This window comes from Furipterus horrens, unplaced genomic scaffold, assembly GCF_987537825.1.
Source record: "Furipterus horrens unplaced genomic scaffold, mFurHor1.1.pri manual_scaffold_5, whole genome shotgun sequence".
NCBI classification, from domain to species: domain Eukaryota; kingdom Metazoa; phylum Chordata; class Mammalia; order Chiroptera; family Furipteridae; genus Furipterus; species Furipterus horrens.
This window is the reverse complement of record NW_028327175.1, coordinates 6284244-6309689: the sequence shown is the minus strand read 5'-3', so window position 1 is coordinate 6309689 and position 25446 is coordinate 6284244. Positions and strand designations below refer to the sequence as shown.

The 25446-nt window shown below is 48.6% G+C and overlaps 2 long non-coding RNA genes across 2 annotated transcripts; both read left to right on the top strand.

The window, feature by feature from the left end:
* The first annotated feature begins 2521 nt into the window (after window positions 1-2521).
* LOC150008139 (uncharacterized) lies at window positions 2522-3628 on the top strand. Its single transcript, XR_016511274.1, has 3 exons — window positions 2522-2740; window positions 3176-3349; window positions 3517-3628. It is a non-coding gene; the product is annotated as an uncharacterized LOC150008139 (long non-coding RNA).
* Window positions 3629-3915: 287 nt separating this feature from the next.
* On the top strand, window positions 3916-6643 carry LOC150008138 (uncharacterized). Its single transcript, XR_016511275.1, has 2 exons — window positions 3916-4008; window positions 6179-6643. It is a non-coding gene; the product is annotated as an uncharacterized LOC150008138 (long non-coding RNA).
* Window positions 6644-25446: the final 18803 nt, after the last annotated feature.

The window sequence follows — 25446 nt, the reverse complement described above, 5'->3', positions numbered from 1 at the left end:
ATTTAGAGTATAGAGAAAACTAGACCGCTCTGTCTGGATTGGGTAGCTAGGAAGATGAGCACTGGGGACTACTGTTCAAAAGATAGAGGTCATGCCACTGAGGCCTCAAATGTCAGTCTGAGGCGGGTTAGCTTTATGGCATGGAGACTATTAAAGATTGAAGAAAGCAGAAGGGTTTTAGGAAAATCCACGTTGCAGGGATAAGCCAGAGGGATTAAAATGGGAGCGACCCGGGCCGGAAGTCAAGCTAGGAGGGGCGTCTGTCCCCCAGAGGTAAGAGGACCTGGGCAACACCAACGTAAAAGGAGATCTCCCCCCGACTATGTGTGTTCCTGCCCATTCCTACCTGCCACAGGTACACGGTATTTTCCTACGCTTCTCATTCCACCAAGGAGGTAGTAAATTAAAGAGAAAAAAAAAAAAAAAAAAGCAATTAGAACCAAGAGCCCCTGAATAAGGAGTTAATAGAAGTGCTTAAGCTTTTCCATGATGTCAGCTGTGAGCAACAGCGTCATCTGCCCTTGGGAGAGTATCCCTTCTTCACCCCGTTCTGTGTCCCTCCTTCACCCACACAGAAGCATCGGGCCTCCTCCCAGCTGGGTGCAGAGCAGCTGAATATAAAATAATAGTGCCTCTGTGACTCACTCCCTGGGCATCAGGACTTCCCATTGCCATTCGTCCATTCGTTGAATTATTCAATAAACATTTATCAAACAGCTCCAGGCACAATGCTAGCCGCTGGGAGATACAAAAATAAATAAAACACTATGTCCCCGTCCTCAAGGAGGGGATCTGTGCAAAGTTCACTGGAGCTCTCTGTCCAGAGAGAAAATGTGCACCTTCCTGCCTGCCTGACCTGCCCCATAGCTCAATACTGTTCCGATGGAACAGAATCTCAGCTTGATTCTGACACCCTAGCTTCGGCCCAGCATATATATATGTTTTAACTTTCAGGAAATTAGAATATACATATAATCTCCAAGTATACTTTAATTATGTACTTACATAAGTTCCTTTGCAGAAATGTGTGTCTTCAATAACTTGTTTCTATTTATTTATTATGCCCACCTGGGGGGCCAGAGAATGTTACCAGACAGGGAACAGCCCATGGTGGGTCTGCTTCAGGCCGGCTGGTAGTGCGTGGGATCTTGACTTTGTGCAGGAAAGATTCCACAACCCAAGTCCAGGTGATTTTGAGAGGACGTGTATTAAAGCTGGGGACAGTGAGGCAAGGGAGGCTTAGCATGGAAGCCACAGGGGAGAGCCTGGGTGGGGCTGCTTTGGCTCCCTGAGAAGTCAGAGAAAAGGGGGCCTTGGGGACAGGCTCAGGGGGTGAGCCCGGAACGGGCTGCTGCCGCTCACGGCTCCCCTGGCTACAGGTGTCTGGGGTCACTAGGGCTTAGGAGATGCCCCCGCCCCTGCGGGAAGAAGAGGGGAAGGGAAAGGCCCAGGCGTGCTCCTGGAGGGAGAGCGCACCTGTCCTCAGTAACTCCTAAACCAGGCATGTAAACAGAGAGATACAAGTGAATATACCCACACAGGTGAGATAAAGTGTTAACAGCGCTGCTCAGCCTCACTTCGGTTCTGATTTAGTGTCACGGAAGTCTGCAGCAGCGCAGATGAGGAAAACAGTTACATTTCGGGGCGCCGGCTGTTCCCTGCCCAAGACTCTCAGTCTTCCCGCTCCCTCTAGAGCCAGCAAGCACTTCCCATTTTGTTCTGCAGGTGAGGCACGCATAGGAGGCACGTCCACACACCACCCAGTCAGGTCTGCAGGAGCAGGAGAAGCACCCTTTCTTCAGCAAACATGCGCTGATGACCCCCGTGCCAGGCCCGTAATCTGCATTAGAAACGTTGGAACGAAAGCAGCCATCGCGCCTGCCCCGTGAAGCTTAATAGTGCAGCGGGGGGCAAGCAGTTAAACAAATAGAGAGAAGTGTCCGCAGAGACGCGTTCAAATGGGGAGGGGATTCTACGTGAAAGAAGCCAGATTCCAGAGGCCGCGTAGTGTATACTCCTGTTTATATGAAATGTGCAGGACAGGCAAATCCACAGACGCAGAAAGCAGACTAGCGGTGTTCGGGGCCTGGGGGAGGGGGAGGGGCTGGGAAGTCACTGCTCCCAGGGGCCAGGCCTCTTTCGGGGGTGATGGAATGTGCTGGAATTAGCGGCGATGAGGGCATAATTCCGTGAATAGGCTAAAAACCACTCAATTGTACACTTTAAAATGGTGAATTTTATGGTACATGAATTATATTTCAACTTTTAAAAAAGTGCTATAGGAGAACAGAACAGTGGTGGTCCTTCCATGTATCAATATTAATACATTTATTTCCTAAAACGAATTGCTTCCTCTAACTACACTGTGCTGCCTATTCTCCAAGTTAAACTGTTTTACTACCCCCCGCCCCCCCAGATTTTGGAATTCCTCCATGTATCCACCCACACCCACACCCACCCTAACTATGTGAATCCTTACAGAGTGAATCACTGTCTATACCTAGAGCTATCGCCGTATAGCTGAGCCAGAGCTCGAGGCAGACAATGAACAGCTACCAGCGTCCCAGAGCGACTGCACAAGCCACTGCTGAGCTGTGACCCGGGAAACTGGAAAAGAGCAAATAGACTTTCAGAAGCAGCGCGGGAATCAGGAGCTGTGTGTTTAGGAATTTGAGTTGCCTGTGCACTGACATCCATCTGAGGAATGGTTTCAAGCCAGAAAGACCCCCAGGACCTGCAGGTACGTAGTAAACTGGATCTCACTTCTCAAATATCAAGGTAGGATCGGCTCCCCTGGAGGTTCCTGGACCCAAATCAGATGAGCCATCAAAAGGCAAGAGGCAGGCCAGCATTTATTACACGTGGGTGGATGCATCTGGTGCCCCCTAGTGAGGTAGTCTGGGACGCAAAGGCCAGGACCCTGGGCAAGGGCACCAGGAGCTGGGCGAGCAGGCAGGTGTCAGGGGGCTCAGCCTAGGGCAACGGAAAGACCTCCTGGGTAATGTCGCCCCCTCCAGGGTTTTACATGCAGCCTCCAGTCAGAATATTTCCATTTTTAAAAAAGAGCCAGCAATTCCCAGATATCCCATATAGGTGAGATTCAGTAGAGGCAATAAGGCTGGAAGGGGATCAGGTGACATTTCTCTGCACTTACATACTTTTTATTCACATATAGGCTTCCTTGTTTGTGGAAGCAAGCCGATAAGGGATTAGGGAAACTGACAGCCATTGCATAACGCCAGGAACCCAAGGAAAAGAGCCTGCTTTTGTTCTAAAACGGGAGCCCACACTCAGACCTGTCTGATGGAGCTGGGGTGCCCTGCAGGGAACCGTGTAAAAACTGTTGCAAGTGAGAAAGAAGTCTTGCAGAGCGGGCTTGCTAAAACAGAGGGGCCCACAGGTGTGGGCAAGCAAGGAGCTGAGGTTTGCCATGAGGCTGTCCCCAGCCCCTCCCCTCGCCCCTGCAGAGATGCCCCTTTGCTTTGGGAAGGACCCTCCAGAGTGTCATCCCTACAGCTCCCCCTGGAGTCTCCTTTGCACCGTGACTTACGAGAGCAGCACCTGCTGGCCTAAGGTCGTCCTTGGGGAACACAGATGAGCACCAGAGGCAGGGGGTACCCTGGGGAACACAGGAGAGCACCAGAGGCAGGGGGTACCCTGGGGAACACAGGAGAGCACCAGAGGCAGGGGGTACCCTGGGGAACACAGGAGAGCACCTTGGGGAACACAGGTGAGCACCAGAGGCAGGGGGTACCCTGGGGAACACAGGAGAGCACCTTGGGGAACACAGGTGAGCACCAGAGGCAGGGGGTACCCTGGGGAACACAGGAGAGCACCTTGGGGAACACAGGTGAGCACCAGAGGCAGGGGGTACCCTGGGGAACACAGGAGAGCACCTTGGGGAACACAGGTGAGCACCAGAGGCAGGGGGTACCCTGGGGAACACAGGAGAGCACCTTGGGGAACACAGGTGAGCACCAGAGGCAGGGGGTACCCTGGGGAACACAGGTGAGCACCTTGGGGGAACACAGGTGAGCACCAGAGGCAGGGGGCAGCTGCCCTGCAGCTAGGGGCTCTGGCTACATGAGAGAAACCAGCCTCCAACCCTATCCGGCCACCTGGCCCAGGTTCTTAGAGTGAAAGGACTCTTCTCTAGGACTCACCACTGGAGAATTACCAAGGCTATTTGGATTAGGGAATCATGGGAAAAACCGGTCAGGACTGCTAGGCAAGACCAAGATGGCATTTTGGGGGTAGCGGTGGGAGGGAGTTGAGGACCCGGAACATCACAGAACATCATAGTCTGTGCACCGGCCAGGGAAGCCCAGACCTCACGCGGTCTCCATGGGTAAGATCTGCTGTGTGGATTCCTCCTCCCTGGCCCACGCCCCAATAATTAGCATTCCTCAAAGCTCCATCCTTGACCTTCCACTCTTTCTTTCTATCTATGAGTACATCTTCTCATGCTTTAAATTAAGACCTATGTCAGTGACCTCAAAAATATCTTTGTCTGCTTGAACCTCTTCCCCAATATCCTGGCATAGATCCAGCTGCTATTGAACGAGCGCTTGGATATCCCACCAGCTCCCCTAATTCCATAAATACCCAACTGAAGACATGATCTCCTGCCCCTTCAAAGTTATTCCTTTTCTCACGTCCTTTAACCATCATTTACAGTTATCCCAGCCAAAAACCCACGTGTCAGGCCATTCCAACCTCCGGCACGCCCACAGCCAGTCACAAACTCGGGCAAGCTTTACTCCCTTAACATTGCTCAGATGTGCCTCTCCCTTTGCCCCCCTGTTACCGCTGCCCAAGTTCAAGACCTCATAAATTGGCTCCTGGCCTACTGAACCTCTCAGCTGCCTTCTTTCTCCCACTCTTGTCCGTGCTCCATGGGGACCTGTGGACCCCCACCCTGAACCCTGTGCTTTCCTGTCTTTACTGTATATAAAATCAAGGGTCTGTAGGACTTTGTGCTTTGACCGTGAGCCCCTTCAGGATAGCTTTCTACCCACCCCACAGCACACTGCCTGGGACTGAGGCTAAACAAACATCTCTTGAGCTGAACTAAGTTCTGTTGTAGTACGATAGGTCTTATTTTACCTTGTTTTAAGGCTTGTAATGCCATGTAAACGTTTTTCCTTTTTTTAAAGGAAATAAGATGATCAGTTTTGGGTCAAGGTCTTATGTCCTAAAATTTCATAATGCCTTTTGGAAACATACGATCCCTCTACCCTAGCAGTTAGGGGTCAACTCAATTTGAAATAAATCATTTGTCCATTACACTGACTATTAAAAAAATATTAGTATCTCATTAAGAGCATTACTATTTGTCTTATTAATTATAGTGTTATTATTATTGATTCTGTTGTTTCTGGGTTATTATCCTTGCCGTTTCCAGTATTAAGTGGACTGAGTGATTAGCCACGAGTGTCTGTCCCTGATTTGGTTTTGTCAATTTTGGTCACTGGAGGCTTTAAAGAGATCTATGTTCAAGACCTGTTAAGATGCACACTAAAGCACTACGCATCAAATTTGTGGTATAAAAACTAGGTTCTGGGTCTTCAGGAAAGGGTCCTGTTACCCTAGAGATGGAAGCCAGCTCCCCTCTCCCTTGGATGTATCGCGCAGTCCCTTGCCACTCAAACGTGGCCCCCGGAGCAGCGGCAGCGGCATCCCTTGGGGGTTTATTAGAAATGCAGTTTGAAAGCTCTGGTATGAAGGGCACCATGGACCATGGCAACATGGAAAGAGGGCAAAGGTGGGTGGACAACTGGGGCCACAGAGACAGGCTGAGCGGCATCACTGCACAGAAGTTAAGCCTGTGGAGACAGACAACCGGGTTCGATTCCTGGCTCTGCCACACACGAGCCGATGTCGCGTGAGTTACTTACTGCTCTGTCTCAGTTTCTTTATCTGTAATATTAAGTAGATTGGTAACAGTGCCTCTCTGACGGGGGTGCTGTGAGGATTTCGTGAGTGTGTACCCGAAAGTGCTCAGAACAGGGGTGACAAATAGTAAACCCTCGATAAATGGAAATAAGCCAACATGCCTGCGCCATGGCAGGCATCCAGGTGTCTATTCAGTGCTTGCAGAAGGTGTCGATTTATTGCCCCTCTGCTTCAGATTCACCCTTCATTGCCAGTTCTTAAAACATTCCTTTTCCTTCGCCAGCGGTCATGTTCCACTCTGTCGGCAGAGGGCACTAGAGAGACAGCGCGGGGAGAGGCGCTCCCGGGCTCCTCCGAGCGCGCTCCGCGGGGGCCGCCTCCCCAGCACCGGCTCTGCGAGCGCGCCCTCCGGTGGCGTTGGGGCTGGCGCCTCCTGTGAGACACCTGCGACCCCCCCTGCAAACGGGGGCGGCCAGGGGATGCTTTCTTGCCCTTCGGGGGGCCATGGCTGCGCCGGATCTCAGCGGGACAGCTAAGGGGTGCAGGATGTCGGTCCGTGTCAGCCCTGGGAATATCTACTGTTCCTGTATCCTCTCGAGAATGCAAATATGAGTACTTCTTCCTAGCCGATCTCTTGTTAGAGTTAGTAACTCATTGCCTTGGCCTTTCCCTGTTCGAATGGTCTGCTTTGTTTTCTTGATAGGACCCTGATTGATAATGAATGAATAAATGAAACTTGAATGCTCCAGATTGTTTCGGGAAGTTTGTATGTTGTCTATGAAATGAACGATGCAAACCTTTAGGAAATAATTGCTCGCTAAACAGGTAAGCTGTTATGATTAAATAAAAAAAAAAATAAATTTATAATCTTATTTTTCAATTCCAGTTGACATTCAATATTATTTATATTAATTTTAAGTGTAGAGAATCACAGTTAGACAAATTAATTTTTTAAATAAATAAAACAATATGTAGACTGTGGTCCTTTTTTTTTTTTTTACTATGTGGATATAAATGGGTTAATGTTTGTAAGTTCATAGAGTAAGTTCTGGAAGGACACACTCCAGAATAACTCCAGAAGAGTTATTATGTCTGGGGAGGGGAGAGTAATTTTTAAAAATGGAGAAGAGGTACATTTATTTTTTTAAATCTATATTTTATATTTAAAGTGTTTACATGAACAATTATTGAACAGCTACTATATGCCAGACACTATCCATATATTCTCATTTAATTGTGAGAATAGCCAGGTAAGAGGGGATTGCTATTTCTGTTACTGATAAGAAAACTGGAGGTGAGAGTGATTTAGCAATTTCCCAAGTTCTGCCTTGGCCTTGGGGTACCCAGAGCCCACCCAGACTCTTCCCAGAAGGCGAGCATTCCTCAGACTTGACCTTTCATTGACCTCTGGGAACGGGCTCATGGATGTGTTCTCAGGGTTCATGAGCGCTCCAGGCATTTCCTAAATTTTAGTATGTCATTTCAGCGATAATCTTTAAACAGACATGTTCTGGACCTTCTGGAAGACCATCCTAAAAGAACACCTTCGGGACATTTGGACTTTGCTCCCACTTGTGATAGTGTTGTGACCAAGTCAGGTCCTACCTTCAGAGTCCCAGGCCAATCAGAACAGAGTGGAGTGGACCCATAGTGCCCTCATGCTAAGGGCGGGCCACATTATATCATCATGGTTCAAACAGAAAACAAGAGGTGGCGAAAAACACTTCTTATTCTAAACATGGTGGTATACGTCCATCAAACTCAAAGCTGCACCTCAAGAATCAATGCTGTATTCATGTTTCGAAGGTGATTTAGTTTTGGCCAAGCAGTGTTGTTATATTAAATTAATGTTACATTTAAGTCTTCTTGGCTTTGTACTTGTGTTTTTATTTAAATTTTAAATTTATTTTGATTTTATAAATGCAGAAGATATATACACACACACAATTTTCCATTTCTATATTAGGTAATATAGTAAAATAATTTAAAAGTCATTACTGAGAGTAAAAAACGTTTTCTTGCAAAAGGGCTCATATATGACTCAAATTTGAGAAAATTGATGTTAATCACTTTGCCTCTCTAGACATAACAAAGGGCATTTTTTAACAGCCCTGAACTACATTATAGATATGATGACTGGGTTTTTCAGCCAAAATCTAGACCCTTAATCTAACAGTGGTGTTGAGGAATGCAGGACATATTGTTTTAAGTAAAGGGCACACCCGGAGAGAAACTGAAGGGCAGATGACCAGGCCTGTCGCATGAGGCTCTCAGGGACCACTCCTGGGGACAGGCAGGGTCCCAACTGTGTGGAACAACTTCCAAGCACAAGTGTCCATCCTTGGTAACCCTCCCTCATGAGTCTCCTATGATTAAAATAAGCAGGAGATCGTTTTCTTTTACACGGGTTGCAAACAGCAAGTCTCTAGCACGCGTCTGTGTCATGAAGAGCCATCCTAACCTGAGAAAATAGTCTGGGGGTCGGAAGGAAGCCCGTTTGGGACTCGGTGAAGCAAAAACCCGCTGCTTGCATCTGGCCCACAAAGCCCTAACTGCGGCTTTAAAACCTGGCTCAGGGCCCCACAGAGTGGATGACAGACGTTTTTATGGCTCAGTATGGAGTTCTGGGAACGAGTCGCCACGCCAGCAGGTGTGGAGTGTGCTCTGTTGCCCTTCGGGTAGAATCCAAGGCTTTCATTTGCAGGGATGTCAGCTGCTTCCTGATTTGTGCAGAACACTTTCGGACTGCCGCTCACTGAGCTACCCTATCAAGGCAGTCATTGCAGGGATCATTAAGAAAACAGAACAGTTAATACCTAGAGGGACAAAATGTATTTCCCAAAGCCCCAAACTGGCCCAGGCCACGTCGCTATTCTGGCCCGCAGCCTGCCACACTTGCCAAGGCCACCTGCACCTCCCTGCCTGCACTACTCAGTCTTCCCCGCCCCCTCCCTGGGTCCCTCCTGGAGGCCGCCCCCAGTGCTACCAGCTGGGTCCCCTTGAGAGCTTCCCCCGGGGTCTGGAACACAGACACTCGGAGTTTGCTACGAAAGCATGGGGTGGCCCTCTTGCTGCCACAGCGGTGCTCAGGCCTCCTCTCACGTGTTATAACCCAACAGCACTTATTATTATTATTATTATTATTTTTTTTTTTTGTAATTTTGTTTTCCAAAGATTTTATTTATTTTTAAAGAGAGGAAGAGAAACATCACTGTGTGGTTGCCTCTCGCACGCCACCAACTGGGTACCTGGCCCGCAACCCACGCACGTGCCCTGACTGGGAATCGAACCCATGACACTTCGGTTCGCAGGCCAGCGCTCAATCCACTGAGCCACACCAGCCAGGGCAACGGCACTTATTTTTAAAGGGCGAAAGGTTGGGCCTTTTCACACTATGTAAAGTTCCTCTGACCCAAACGGCCTTAGAAAAAGCCCCGAAATTAACCCAGAAGACTACCGTGGGGTTTCCTCAGCTCCCTTTCTTTCTTTCCGTCACCAACTGTTCCTTTTCAAACACCTCTGTGTTCTGCTCTGGTCCCACCCTCTCTGCCTGGCCTCAGTCCAGGGAAGTGGCCTTGGGCCTGGCAGGGATTCCCCCATTGCCCCGGCACCCGCTCCTGGTCCTGCAGGCAGGTGCTGTCCCTGCTACTGTGGGGACAGCTGAAGCAGGTCAGGAGGTTGAAGAAAGATTCTTAGGTGAAACAAAGTTTGCGTTGCCAGAATGTCCTAGTTTAGATGAAGCCTTAGCAGGGAGGCCTTGGAGAAAGAGTGAAAGTGAGTCCGCGCATTTCAATGGTGAATTTTTCTGAAGAATTCTACAGAACCGTATAAAATGGAAAACTTTTTCTCTGTGTTGATAAAGTGGATTGACAGAAGTGGAGAAGAGCTTATCCAGCTTTTTCCCATGTTCAGTGGAACATCAGATTGAGGTTTCCTCTCTATCTCAAATCAATAAACAAGAAAAAACTTTTTTTTAAAAACCTCCGCAGGTGACTCTGACAGACACCTCATTGGTGCACCACCTGGCGTCGCTAAACAAATGGCCCTGGGAGCCAGGCAGTTCACAGACAGGGCCACGGCGGCCTCAGAGCAGGGCAGGGCTGGTCTGCTCTTGACAGTCCTCATCAGGTCCATGTCACTACACCTGAGTTTTCAAGAGAAGATTTAAAATCCACTTTGTGTGTGTGTTTATATGAATAGGTGTATATGAAATCGGTCTGTTTTTAAATGTTGGCTTAATTTTTTTTTTTTTTTTTTTAAAGCAGACAAACAAAACAGAATCTGTTGTAGATTTAGAGAATCTGTTCAGGGTAAAGTGTCAGAAAAGAAGACGGGAGAAAAGAGTCAACTCAGTCACATATGAAGCCCCTCTATTCAGAGTTTCCTAGATACAGCAGAAAGGCCTGCCTCCAGCCCAAATGCAGTTATCATCTCTACATAAATGTTAGCAGCTCACAGTTCAGTCCTCTTTGATATAATTTGTACAGGGCAATCTCCTGTATTTGGCATCCCTTTTTAAGGTCAGAGCTGACTTTGTCCAGAAAACCTGCGACTTATCAAACCCCAGCCCTGAAGGTCAAGTCTCTCTTTCTTCCAGGAGTGTGCGTACCCTCATCCAGACAGTTTGCAGGTTAGGGGGAGGGGGAGACAGATGAATAACAGGGGCTCCCACCCAGCCTCTCCCTGGGGATTTTCTAAGACACTGTCCTCAGAAAAGGAAACAGCTCAGGGCTGTACTTGTGTGAAGGACCTCATCTGCCAGGGAGCAGATCACTAGTATTCTTGTACACCTGAGGTTCCTTCCTGAAAATTCTTCTTGGACATCAGAATTTAAACCTACGCCATTGTCTTGTAGATCACGATTAATTCCTACCCAAAGATCAAAATCCCTGCGCCAAATTGCTGGCAGCCCCTTCATCTGGGGAGGCAGCCCTCCTCCTCCCACTGTGGGCTCAGAAGCAGGCGCCCCCACTCACCTTCTGAGGGGCAAAGAGCCGCACAGGCAGCCAAGACCACGAGAGCCAGTCCCGTCCGCTGCATTCCCGGCTGTCCCACGGCTCAGCCTCCACACCACGCTGCAGGTGAGGCAGTAAGAGCAGGAAATGAGGCTAAGGTCGTCCTTGGGTTCTGAGAAAGAGCACGAGGAAAAGGAAGCCAGCAAGCCCCGCCCCAGGAGGTGCTGGGGCACCTATTTCTCAGGTTTCTTTTCTGGAGAACAGGCTCTCCCTTGAGCCCAGACCTGTGTCCAGCCACCAGGGGATCAGGGATGTCAGTGGCCATCTTACAGCTGGTGATGTCATTATGAGTGGGGGGTGTGCATCAGGTCAGCTGGAAACCATTAAAAGAATAAAATAGCTATCTATAAGAATTCCCCCAGGGACCTCTAAATCAGGATTTTGGAGTAGGAGGCCAGTTATTTGAACCTTTAAAAAACTCTAGAGGCGCTGGCAGGGTAGCTCAGTTGGTTAGAACATCATCCTGATGTCAGGGTTGTGGGCACATACAAGAAGCAACCAGTGATGCATAAATAAGTAGAACATCAAATCGATGTTTCCCCTCTCTCAAATCAATAAGAAAAAAAAAAAACTTTAAAACCTCCACAGGTGATTCTGATGGACAGCTCTATGGAGAACCAAAGCATAAAAGAGTCAGAGTTTTTAAGTACCTTGTTGGAACTGAAAGTTTCTGGGGACAAGGGTGACATGTCATAAAAAACATTATTATCTGGTGGAAAGATATGGAAAAATTCGATCCCACTCTGGTCTTGGTTGGCAGCCAAATTGCTGTCCAGTGAAGCTGATGGTTTAGGAGGAAAGGGAGGGCAGGTGGAGGGGTCTCTTCTGTGCACTGTGCGTGGTAGGAAAGAGGGCCCAGAGGAGGTGTGAGTAGGTACAGGTGTTTGTCCAGCTTTGCTGTTGATCAGCTTTGTGAATAAAACCACACAGTCGGGGAGGATAATTGGATCCTAATCCTGCCTGTTCTACTAAGTGGTTGCATAACCTCAGAAAATGTACTGCACTTTCCTGTAAGCAGGAGTCAGGTCAGGCGGTCTTCCAGAATCCTGCCATGCTTCCTGTCCACCTGAGAGGCCTCATGGGGTGGCCCCCTTGTCCACATGTGGCCCTCGAGCCTTTGAAATGTGCTAGTCAAATTCAGAGTGCTGTTAAGTGTGAAACACACACCTGCTTCAAATACTTGGTACAAAAATATATAGAATATCTTTTAAATAATTTTCATACTGATTCCATGCTAAAACGATAATATTTGGATATACTGAGTCAAATAAAAGGTTTTAAAATAATGTCACCTGTTTCTTTTTACTTTTTTAATGTAACTACTCAGGATATTTAAAACTACGAATGGAGCTTACATTATATTTGCATTGGGCAGTGCTGCCTTCCTAGGTCAAGAGCTGACAAGGCGTGGCACTTAACCACACTCTGATTTCACTCTCAAGAAGTGGAGTCATGAAATGGGACACGGGATCTTTGGAGGGTATGGGACAGGCAAAGATGGTGGCCTCCTGAGTGATAAGACCCAGATGCAAAAAGCAGCAGTGTCAGACTCTGCCACTAAGCAAGGGGACCTGGCCACAGGTCTGGGTAACAGAGCACAGAGCACCTGCCGAGGTGACTGTCATGGCTGTGAAGGCAGGTGTATGGGCCACAACTCCAGAGGCCTTGCTGGGCCAAGCAGCACGCTCCGAAGGTAAGAGGCAGGGAAGCTGGGCAAAAATTAAATTCTGAAATGGCCAGCTTTTAAAAATTGCTTTGATTTGTCACAATTTACAAAATGAGTTTGCTATACAAAAACAGCACATGTGCCCAGGCACTCAGGCGCCGGCTATGTCTCCCCAAGGGCCCGCCCTGAGCACGCAGCTCATCTGCAGATGGAAGGGGGGGCGACTCTGGGTAGTAAGTTGTGATCCCCCCAGAGCGGCTCGATTCTGACGAGCCTGGGGTGAGACAGGCCCTGTGCGCTTATGTGTGTCCTCTTACTTGCTTCTCTGTTTGACAGGACAGCTTCCCTTTCACCACGTGACTGTTTCTTCTGCTTGGAAATGTCACCATGGGGCTGTCGGGATGAAGGCATAGGCAGACTCCAAGGGCTTGGAAAGCACAGGGGCTCCTCTTTGAATTGTCACATTTTATGGTTAGCATTTCCCCCCTCCTTCCCAGTCCCTCCGGGGGACCCCCGGACGGAGCTGGTGGGCTGTGGAGCGCTTCCTGGGAGACACGTGGAGCTCAAAGCACTGAGCCTGCGCGCAGGACACCACCGCCAACAGAATGACAGCCTCCACCCGCGCGTGAGGTCAGCCTGGCGTTGCAAAGCAAACACGACATCCGCCAGCAGGAATCGATGAGCCGTTGGGAAACCCTAAACCATGCCGTTATGTAACAAGACACGCATGAGAGGAACACTGGCTCTAATTATATGAGGTGCATCGCGCGCTTTAGGATAGCGCTGGAGAGCGCCGAGCAGGGCCCTGCCATCCTCTGAAGATGTGTTTCCCAAATCAGGATTTAAAGTTTTTCCTGCACCTCCTGTAAATAGGAAAAGGTGTGCCTGTCTGGGTGGATAATTAGTCCGATACAATTTGTGCAACCTCAGGACCCCACATGGGCAAGCAGCAGGTGCTGGCAGAAAAAAAGGGCCCCTCTTCCCTAGAGAAATGGGTCGGGGAGAGGGTGACCGTTCCTCTGGGAGATGCAGCCAGGCAGCCCTTGGCAAGCAAGCATCTTCACCCCCACGCCTTCCCCAGCAGGCGGCCCGCAGCAGGCGCACGCACCGCCCAGCCGTGCACCGCAGCCCGGCTCTCCTGGTTTCCGCTCCGGTCTTGTTGCGCCGACCTGGACGCCTTCCCAGCCCCTCCCAGCCCAGCTGGAATGCTCCCACTCGTTCCTTAAGGCATAACTCTGGGGTCGCTCTGAGCACCCCCTTGCCCACCTTCTTGGCCTCCTCACCCTCTGTCCCCACTGTGTCACGAGAGCAGGAAGCTCTTCCGGTTGTCTTCACCTCCCCGCTGCGGCTCAGGCCGGGCCCACAGGTGCCCACCCACATTTAGGGGAGAAGCCTGCTGGGCCATTCTGCCTGTGCGCCCCATCTGTTTTCATAAGCTCTTAGCCTGACTAAAAAATGTCCTTTGTAAAATGTTTATATGAACACAAAATCGAATATTAATTAACATTAACATATAATTATGTTTATACAATGTTATATGAAAATATAAAAGTCGTTTGTAAGCAACCAGCCAGTCAAATGTGAACTTCTCGTTAACATTTGAATGTCTAGAATTTTTCATTTCTTTGTGAGTATATGTTATGTTTACAAAAATAGAGTCTTGTAACACTTTCTGACTGTGACTTTGTGTTTTAGTTCATTGATCAGGAATAGTCCCCCATGGCATACCCATACCTATAGATCTGTACTGCCTTTTCTCTAGCGAGGGATTAATACTACTCATTCACATCATTTTGCCATGGTTTATTTACTTAGATTTCTCCACTGCTGAATATTTAGGTAGTTTGGCTTTATTCCTTTTCTGGTGTTTATGACTACCATTGAAATGCCTTGATAATCAGTCCTATATACTTTGTTTACTCATCTAAGCATTTTAAAAAAATTCTTAGAAGTGGAGCTTCTCAAAGGGTATGCCCACGTAAATCTCTTTAATATATGTTGCCAAGTTATCTCATACTCCTATAAATATGTGTGTGCCCCTACACTCCAATAGAGTAGGGCTCAGTGAGGGCAGGAGCTGCAACTTATTCGTCATTATACAGCCAAGGCCTAGCTCAGTGCTCCGCAAATGCTAGATGCTTAGTGTTTGTTGAATGAATAAGGAATTGGACTATTCAAATAAGCAGGCCTTCATTACCTGGGCCAAATCTTGCCAATGTGGTCACAGAGGTCTCTAGAGTGATCCTTTTGGCCTCTTCTGACTATCTATAGCCTAAATCATAGCAATATTTTAAATGTCCATTTTTCAGTAGGAATTGTTTTCTATGCCCTGCCCCCCACAATTTTACAATGAGTGTCCCTTAAAGCATGGATGATGATTAGTTATAAAAATATGTATCACCAGGGGACTTATAGTCTTGAAACAAGAGCCAAGGGCAGTGAGTGAGGGAGTGTGCGTATGAGATATTTCAGAAATCTGTATTCTTGAGAAACAGGATGAAACATCTTCCAGCTGAGATGGCTTTTAGGAGAGCCAGGCCAGGTCCCTTTCACTGCTGTGGTTTCCTGATTTACTTTCTGTAATGAAGTGTGTGATGGGGCTGCACCCCAGCCATGCCCAAGTAAACAGAGGAAAGTGCAGGACTTATCAGAGCAAACAGAGTTTGAACCTAGAGCCAGAGTAGGGAATTTTCTTCCTGCTGAATTTCTTATTCCTGGTTAACACTGTGGTTTCCTTTCTAGACTTAAATTTGTAACTCTTCTATTTAAAGGTTTCATGTTTTCCAGACATATCAATAACCCAGGCACACTCCAATACCCTCATTACCAGTTCTATTATGATCTGAGGGTCAGAAGTTTGGTGACTTGCCTGGATTAGTAAATAAATTGGGAATGATGAGGAGAAGAGCATCTCAAGCTAATAAAGCAGAGAGAATACCACCAGGAAAATCTGAAAAGGAAAAGCAGTGAAGGATCTTTCTGGATTAAAACACATTGTGTTTCTAATCCAGACACTAGACATGGATGCATAAATCCAGAAGCTATAACGTTTGTGTGAATTGAACACACAGAAAAGTTAGCATTTTACACCAGGGAGAGCTGTGGATTATCCAACGAATGGCTTTGAAACAACTGGTTAACCATGTGGAAAAAATAAAGCTGAAGCTTTAAGTTCCAAATGTATTAAATATTTCACATAAAGAATTACAATATAAAATTATCCAAAGGAAATATGGGAGGTTTTTGTTTTAAGTTTTGGAGTAGGGATGGACTTTCTAACAGAAGCCATAAGGAAAAGAATTAAAAATGTGGCCATATGGAAACAGTGAAAGTTCATAAAAATACATGGAAAAATAAACCTCACTCAAATACAAATAACAAAAAGTTGTGTGTGTGGTAGGAATGAGCCAAGAAAGGGCTGCTATACACAGATTATATAGATCAGTGAGGAAGGAAGTGTTTAATGACTTAAAAGAAAAAATGCGCTATGAATATGAACAGAACTAAAAAGGATAATAAATGTTTTTAAATGCTCGACATTATTCAAGTTAGTTAAACCCAAATAAAAAACAACAACAAAGTGAGATATGTCCTCACCTACCAGCCTGTCAAAGATCAAAGTGTTTATATCACACAGTGGCATTAGCCAGTATTTGCTCACATGTGGTTAGTGGGAACGTAAATAGGTGTGAAGTCTTAGGGGGTAAATGTGGAAATACTGTACCTGTCAATGTAAAATGAAGATGTCCTTTGACTTCAAGAGTTTCACTCTTGGAATTTACCCTATAGATGCAGAGGCGTGTATGCGAAGATGTAAGTTTAAGAATCTTATGGTAGCATTACGTTTAATAGCAAATTGTTAAAAAAACAACCTGCATATCTCTCACTAGGGCATCCGAGAAATAACCTGTGGCGTACCCACGCAGTGGGGTAGATGATTCAACAGTAAAAAGGTGATAGTAGCGCGTGGTAAGAAAAGATCTCTGGTCTGTGAGTGGAAAGACAAAACGAGGTGCAAAGCAGTGGGAAAACTTACAGCCCTGCCTACAGCTCTGCCCTCTCCATTACCTGTGGTGTAGCTGGGACCAAGCTCATCACCCATATAATTACGGGGAATAAACCGTGAAACCACAGCGCTGCAAGAGACCTAACGTGGCTCTCCTATAAGCCACCTCAGCTGGAAGACGCTCTGTGTTGTTTCTAAATAATATAGAATTCTAAACTATCTCACACATTCACGTACTCACTGTCCTTGGCCCTTGATTAAAGATATATCTGTGTATCCATGTATCTAAAACCAAAATGTATGCATACACACGTACACACAGGTGCATGTAAATGCTTATATTACACAGAAGATTTCTGGAATGTCGAAGCACACATTTTTCCTGTGTTTGCCTCTGAGAAGCGGAAGGTCTGAGGTGGTAGAACAATCTTCTCATTGTTTATACCTTTTATGGTTGGAATTTTTACAAATTATGTTTGTTTTCTATGGCTCGATTACAAATTGGCAAAAACTGAATGACTTAAAATAACACCTCTTTATTAGCTCACGGTTTCTATGGGTCAGGAGTTTAGTGTGACTTACCTGTCCTCTGCTTGGGATCCCACAAGGCTGTGGTGTCAGCCGGGGCTGCTGGGTCACCCAAGCACGCAAGGCCGGGGTCCTTCGCAAGCTCACATGGTAGCTGGCTTCCGTCTCTTCGATGCTGAACTCGGGGCGGCTTGCTTTTCAAGACCAGCAGGAGAGAGCGCTTGATCTTCTCTTAAAGGACTCAGGTCCACCCAGGATCATCTCCCCTTCCATTCAGTTAAAGTCAACTTTAGGGACCTTTAGTGACCTCTGCAAAACCCCGTGACCTTTGCCGTGTTCTGTTGGCCATTAGCCAGCCATGCGGAACCCCTGCACTCACGCGAGGCCATCACACGATGGCTGGAAACCCAGAAGCGAAGGCACCTGGGCCTCCCTGGAGCTCTGCCTGCCGCCCCAAGATTACCAACTACGAAGCCACCGTCACCACCGCAGTAGCAACCGACACTAGAGAGCTTGCTTTGCAGTCGGTGCTCTGCAAACACTGGGCGCGTGTTGTCACGTCATGGGCAGAACAGCCATGAAGGAAGAGCTCTCGTTACCTCCGTTTTACAGGCGAGGGAACAGGGGCATGAGTGGACGTGACCTGCTCCAGGACGTGGAATTGGGAGGGCGGGAGCAGGCCCCAGAAGCCGGGCAGCCCGCGGGCGGCGCTGCGCGTATACATCTCGCAGGTGCAGCGGCACAGGAAATGTGAGCTATTCCAAGGACTGAGGCCACGCCACGAATCGGCCCGCCCTGTGGCCTCCACACCCACAGCATTTATTTCAGCTGCGAGTCTGCGCCTGAGCAGGGCTGGCTCGGGTCTGCTGGAGTGTCCGGAGGCAGGCGGGCGAGAGCGCCTGGCGGGGCTCACTCCGCTGTCCTGCCAGGGATGCTGGCTGCCCGCCGGGCCGCAGTGGCCTCGCCATGTGGCCGGCTTGTATTCCTCCTCACGGCACGGTGGCCGTCGGGTATCTTGTGAGTGTGGGAGTGAACCAGGGGGAGGCCATATTGCCTTTGATGACCTAGCTTGGAAATTTACGCAGGTTCATGTCTACTGCGTTTGATTCGTTGGGATCGTCACAAAGTCCTACCCAGGCTGAAAGTGAAGGGAAATTAGCCTCGCCTCCCAGTGGAGCGTGGCAAGGTTCCGGAAGAGCGCGAGGACCTGGAATATTGCTGTCCATCCGCCTCAGAAAGTTCCATCAGTTTCTTCCTCTCTGTCAGAGCTAGCCTGTACCCAGACCACCCCAATGATTTAGTTCTTGTGCTCTTTAAGGTATCCAAAAAAGGCCCCATGATCTCAAATCATAAAGCACCAAAGGAATGTCCCTCTTCCTTTCCTCTTACGTTTATTTCCCTGAGGGAAAGAGCAATGCACTATAAGCTCCCGTCAGGTCTTTGCAGCTGGCTTTGAACCTGGAAACTTACGTTCTCCTTCTGTTAGCTGACACTCAGGGAAGACACCTGAGAGGGGATTGCCTAGGACCTGTCAGCTCCGATCTTGTACCGAGTCCCCACCTGGTACTAGGAAAGACTAAGAGATGGAGACAGTGTTTCTGCCCTTGAGGAACTGGGGCTGGTGCAGGGAGCCGGAATGAGAACCAACAATTTCAGCGTTAGCTCCTGTGGTAGGTCCCAGCCTTTCGTGCTCCTTGGGGGAAATCGAGACAACCACCCTACAGGCCCTCAGCTGGGCCTTTGTCTTGTCTGGGACTGACGCTTCCTAGTGCTCAGATCCTCGGAAAGAAGGCTTCCGGTGCATGAGCGTGAGCACTGCCGTTCTCGAACTGTGTGCTGAGGGGCCACGGGTTCCTGAAAGCAGCTCGTAGGGTCCTGTGGGGTAGTTCTCATTATGGAGGAAACACAGGGGTGTCTGTGGACACCACACAGCTCCTACTGTTAAGCCATTTGGATCTGACTAAATAACAGGAACTATACGGTATTTCTTTTGGCCTAGTGGTATGGTGACAAATTACCGAGACATTAAGAACACCAACTGCCAGCCAAGAAAGTTTGAGAATTCCCATAAGACCTCACCTATCAATTTTCCCGGTACTTCCTTATTATTATTATTATTTTTTTCCAAAGTGAACACACACAGTTCGAGCCAATCTTTCTCTGGTGCCAGGCCTTATCGCCTGGGCCTCCTGCAGGGACTTCTCTGGGGGGCGGGGGGTGCTGTAGAGGGTTCCCCCCTGGGGGGGGGGGAGCATCATTTCCCATCTCTCCCTTGGCCCCCCTTCCAGTATGCCCTCCACTCAGCCGGCACCTCCCTAGGGAACTCAATCTCAGCCCTCACTGGTGCCTTCTGCTGACCCGAAGAACTTGCAGCCTGTCCTGTCTGCCTCTGCCAGTTACGGCTGCCCAGCAAAAGGTGGAGACATGGTGAAGGGCTGGGGTTGGTTCAGCACCCCGAGATGAATTTCCATTTCAGTCCCTGATGGGAGGAGAAAGTCCTTTCCCTTCACGAACATCTCTTTGCCCTGGTTTCTTGTTGACTGGTATCTGGGGCTACCATCCGAAGATAGCACTGAGTATTCTACATGAACTAATAATAAACGGACAATGCCCAGACGTGTTCCAATCGCAAGGCTTCTCCCTGGCTGCTGAGTAAGGGCGGTCGGGACAAGCCTTTAGCCCTCACGCCACGTCGCATTGTGAGCCCCGGAAGACAGAGGACGCGGGACACTGCACCGAACTGGAGCCCTAGCTCTGCCCCGGAGACTGGACGGGGAGGTGCAAGGTGGGTTACAGGCAGCACACCCTTAAGGTGAGTCTTGAAGGGAGAGATAGGGCTCCCCAGACGTGTGAGGGGGAAGGACAAGCGGTCCAGACCGAGGGAACAGGATGTGGCACGGGGAGCCCCGCGCATTCCGTGCTGGGCACCGCGGTGGAGCAGCGCTCTGGGCGGGGAGGCCAGCTGTGACCCACAGTGGCTACGGTCAGGGCAGAGGGGCCGCACCCTTGACCTGGTCAGGTCCAGGGGACTTTCCCTAGACAGCGTTCCCAGTGTTCCATTCTCAGACTGTGAGTCGCTCCCGTGCAGAGGTAACTGGCACGGAATACCTTGGCGTCTTACTGCGGCTGTTCCTTGGCCCTCCCGGGCTCTCAGTGGGAAGGCCACACGGCCACCAGGCACCAGGGAAAATGCGGGGAGTCCTGGGGTCAGCTCCCAGTTACAGCTTCCAGAAAGACTGGCTCACCTGGCCGTGCAGGCCGCAGGCTGCCACCCTTGGGTGTTTCCACAGTGCCCTCGGGTTACAGTCCCCGCCTCTGCCCTGAAGCACCCCCTCTCTCTCCACCCAAACATGCCGTTCCAGCAATCGGGATTACCCGCAGTCCCACTCCCTCCGGGCTTTCTGACTGCTGCGCCCCCGGCCCCCCTCCGAGGGGCCTTCCCACCCCTCCCCTGACCTCCCTCTCGCCTCCTGCTTTGCTCTTCGTTTTCGGGAAGCTGCCCTTTCTTCCCCGGGGGCTTCTGAGGCCCTGTGTTCGCTCCTCTTGCTGCACTGACCACCCGGACTGAGCGCCCCGTCTCCTGTATCAGCGGCCCGTCCTTGTGCGCGGCTGTGTCCCGTTCTCCATTAGATCATCAGTCTAAACCCACGGCCTGCCGCGGAGGGCCACAGGAGACACTTGTTCAGTAGCTGACCAACCAATGTCATGTGAGGGCAAGGATTGCATTCATTTTCACCCAAAGGGCCTATGAATGCTTAACTGGCCAAGACTTTTACAAACTAAGATCTTAATTTTTAAATGGAAAGTAGAGAGAGGGTTTGCATCAAGAGTCAACAATTCTCCGAGGAGAGAAAAGAAGAGCAATACAACCCTGAGAGTTAAGGGTTTAAGTCTTGTGAGACAAATTGGAGGGCATTGCCCCGGAGGGTGAGGAGCCCATGTGTCTGGGTCCTGGCTGGGGGTATAGGCAGCGTGGGAGAGAGTCTTGGGAACCGCCTGGCCTGTTCCCCAGGAGCTCAGAAAGGACGAGTGACGTGTCCAGAGACACCTGGGCTAGATTCTGCTCCGGGTCACAGGATTCCAGAGCGCAGTCTCGGGGAGGTGGGGGGAGGGGGGGTAGCTTGCCAGCTCACGGTAAACAAACAAAACCACCAGCCATGAAACGAAAGTTAAAAATAAGGGTAACTAGGATAATGGCCCCCCCGGATCTCCACATCCGAATCCCTGGAACCTGGGAATCGGACACTTTATGTAGCCACAGAGGCTTTATGAATGTGACTAAGAACCCTGAGATGAGAAGCTAATCCTGGATTATCCAGAGGAGCCCCAAATAATCACATGCGTCCCTAACTCAGAGAACACCCCCTGGCTGGGGTCGAGGTGGACGTGACTGTGGAGGAGGGTCAGGGAGATGCACTGTGAGTAGGAAACCCACCTGCCATTGTCAGCCTTGAAGGTGGGAGGAGGGGTCCCCAAGTCTGGGAGTGCAGGAGGCGTCTAGAAGCTGAAAGAGGAAAGGAGACAGATTCTCCCCTTGGGCACCAGAGGAGTTGGCCTGCTGATGTCTGATTTTAACCCAGGAGACCTGTGCTGGATTTCAGACCTAAAAACTGTCAGATAATAAGTTTGTCTTGTTTTAAAGGACCGAGTTTATGGTAATTTGTGACAGCAGTAAAAGAAGGGTAACAGAATTCACACACACACACACACACACACACACACACACAACTCTAAGCTTCCCCTCTCTCTTCTATACTTTCTTCTCACTCTTGTAGTATTCTTACCCTTTCGAAGATCTCCTGAGGTTATTTCAATGCCATTTCTCGTGGGCTGAGATGTCAAGGTGGGAGCATGCAGCCGTCAGCATGATTTGCTCTGGGTCTCACACCCTGGGACTGGCCTCGGGAGCCTGCCACTGTCTGCGAGGCCAGATTGGCCAAGAGCAGCCCGGTGCCAATCCATTCAGAACACAGAGAAACTTCAACGCCTCTGCTGGCCAAGAAACCAGGCCTCACACTGGGACGATTGTTACAGATTCCCGGCAAATGCCCTGGAGGCCCAGCAAGAAGGAAGGGTAGTATTTACACACAGCTTTCCAAGAAGATGGGGCCTCTCAGTTTACAGTGTGGTTCTTACAGCTGGTCTCTTAGGACTTCCTGAACGGGCTCCAGCCCCTCCCTGCGACTGTGTGAACCAGCAGAGGGTAGCAAGGCATGAGCACCGACATTCAGACGCGGTACACTGCCTGCCCTCTGGTATGTAACGCTGTTCCACGTCTTATGCTACTCTGATTAGCATCACCCGGGTGTTTAGGGGACATTCTCTCCCTGCCTTCTGCTTTATGTGATCGGATGGTGTCGCTGACCTGGAACCTGGGCAGTGCTCTTAATTAAGCAATTAAGTCAATGTCGAATGCGTAAGGATGTGTGAATTCAGATGAGTTCTTTCTTTGTCTTTTTTTCCATTAAAAAAAAATTGTTGTTCTATTACAGGTGCCCCATTTCTCCCCTGTTGCTCTCCCCTGCCCCTCCCACCCACCCCTGCTCCCACAGCCAGTCCCCACCCCGCTGTCCGTGTCTGTGGGTCATCTATACTAGTTCCTTGACTAGACCCTTCCCCTTCTTTCCCCCCTTCTCCCCGCCCCCCTACCCTCTGGTCACTGTCAGTCTGTTCCTTGTTTATTTACCTCTGGTTCTATTTTGTTCATTAGTTTCCTGTATAGGTGATATCATATGCAATTTTTCTTTCATTGCCTGGCTTATTTCACTAAGCATAATTCTCTCTAGTTCCATCCATGCTGTTGCAAATGGTAGGAGTTCCTTCTTTCTTTCTGCTGCACAGTACTCCATTGTGTAAATGTACCACAGTTTTGTGATCCACTCACCTACAGATGGGCACCTAGGCTGTTTCCAGCACTTGACTATTGTAAACAGCGCTGCTATGAACATAGGGGTGCACAGGTTCTTTTGAATTGGGGTTTCAGGATTCTTTGGGTATAATCCTAGCAGTGGAACTGCTGGTTCAAAAGGCAGTTCCATTTTTAGTTTTTTGAGGAAATTCCATACTGTTTTCCACAGTGGCTGCACCAGTCTGCATTCCCACCAGCAGGGCACTAGGGTTCCCTTTTCTCTGCATCCTCGCCAGCACGTTTGCTGATTTGTTGATGGCCATTCTGACAGGTGTGAGGGGACACCTCATTGTGGTTTTAATTTGTATCTCTCTGATGGTTAGTGAGCATTCCAGATGGGTTCTTTCTTTAAGAACACATAGATGTCTGAGGAAGATCAGAATATGTGTTCAGATGATTACGGGGCTGCTGGGACCGGAAGGCTGCCCACACCTCAAAGCAACATTAGTTAGTGCTGCTGGGTATGTAAACCCAAGCACTCCTTGCAAGGTCAGTCAAAGTGTAAAATGCGTCAGAAACCCTTGAATTTTGTCATGATTCCCGGGAAGTAAACAAATGCCAAGGGGACACATGTGGCAACGCGGTGGGTTTATGCAAAGTGCAAAGGAAGGGGGGAGAAGGATTATTCACAGGAGTTTCTCAGGTCAGTGAAAGGCTCTGAGCCTCCTGGCCTGGATCTAATGTGGGTCTTGGAATGTTCCTGGTGAAATACAGGTAAGTAACAGTCAGAGCCATGTGCGTGTAACCGAGGTGGTGAATCCAATGTGGAAACAGAGAAGCCTGTCAACGGCTCACTGACCCACTGGGACAATCACACCAGCACCCACGATGTGGGCTTCTGAGGGACCGAGAGAGTCAGGTGCTTGTGTTAGGCCAGACCTGCGCCACAGCCTGAGACTGCACTTCCGGTAGAAAAACGGAAATGCTGATTTTACAAACAGGAAACCATACTGTTCCATTACTGGTTTTTACTTTTTGAATATTTCATATAGATAATTTTCATATCATTACATGGGTCTACTTCAGCCGTTAGTATTCCATTATTTGTACAATAATTGAGGGTGTAATTCTCTAGTTAAAGACTTTTATGTGGTTTCAAGTTATTTTGTTTTCTGTTTTTCATTTTCAGCAACCAAGAAAAATCTTTTTCCTTTGTACACATACCTGTTTAATTCTTTAGAATAAATTCCTTGAATTGGAATTCAGAATTTCTGGGTAAAATGACTTAGACTTTAAAAACATATTATGAAATTCCCTCTGGCAAGGAAGTGTGAATTTGCTGTCCCACACCAGCAATGCCCATTTGCTTTACACTTCCTGCCAACACTGAGTATTTTCAATCTTTCTAAAATTTTCCAAGCTGAGGACCAGAACTACTCATTGTTGTTTTATCTTACATTTTAATTAGATTCAATGGTTTGGGGTTTACATTTAAATAAAGATTTATTTCTATAACATAGCAATTACAAGACTTATTATAATTTGCAATACTTAGAAACAAGCATTTCTTGATGTAACGGAGAGGTAAAAAGTACCCTAATAAAATAGTATCTATAAATTCACAACAAAACTAAATAAAAATCCACCTCTTACCACATCTACATATTTCATTAGAACTAAATCCAGCATATCTTTTATCCCGTGAAACAGACATTAAAAATACAGTAGCCATTTGTGAAGAGAAGTGGCCCATTGCTTTTCTCAGAAGACCCTGCGACTAAGAATATTCATCCCTGTGGAATGATTTATAAGCTATCCTGCACCAAGGCAAAATGACCATCCAATTTCTCTGAGGTCCTGTGATAGTACTGTTTTGTGTTTGGTGAGTTACATAATGAGATGAGGGGATCCGTAATTATGAAAATAAATTCCTCGCGGGCTATAGCTTCATGATTTGAGTCCAGAGGAGAAACCACGGGGAAAACAAGAGGAAACCTATCTGCACGTTTGATCGCTAGGTTATTCGTTGATGGGCAGCGTATATGTTATATTTCACAGTCAGTACACCTCGGATCATGTAACATGACAGACATCACTTTGCTGGGAGCCCTGGCACCCTAGCGAATTCCCATGATTCCTTCTGTCTGCTCGGCCGGGATGTGTAGTGGCGTCTGGGAGCGAGCACAGAGCACACAAAGCGATGTGCGCTGCCTGCCAAAGAATGGATGCACCAGGGAAGGGAGCACCGCCCCTTTCAGCCCAGGGTGTTCCCAGTGGGAATTTGAATTGTGGCTCTTATGAATTTGGTTTGGGGTGCCCGCTGCTCATTGACCCTTAGCCTTCCAAAAATAGTCACAAGGAGGGAAAGCCTAAGATGAGATTCTCTTTCCTCCTTTCTTGTCCTGAGAGCTTGGGTTTGTAACCACTGAGAATATTCTCAGGCTGCCTGCAGCTGGGGGCCCAGGTGGCTGGGCTTGAGTCAGGTGGC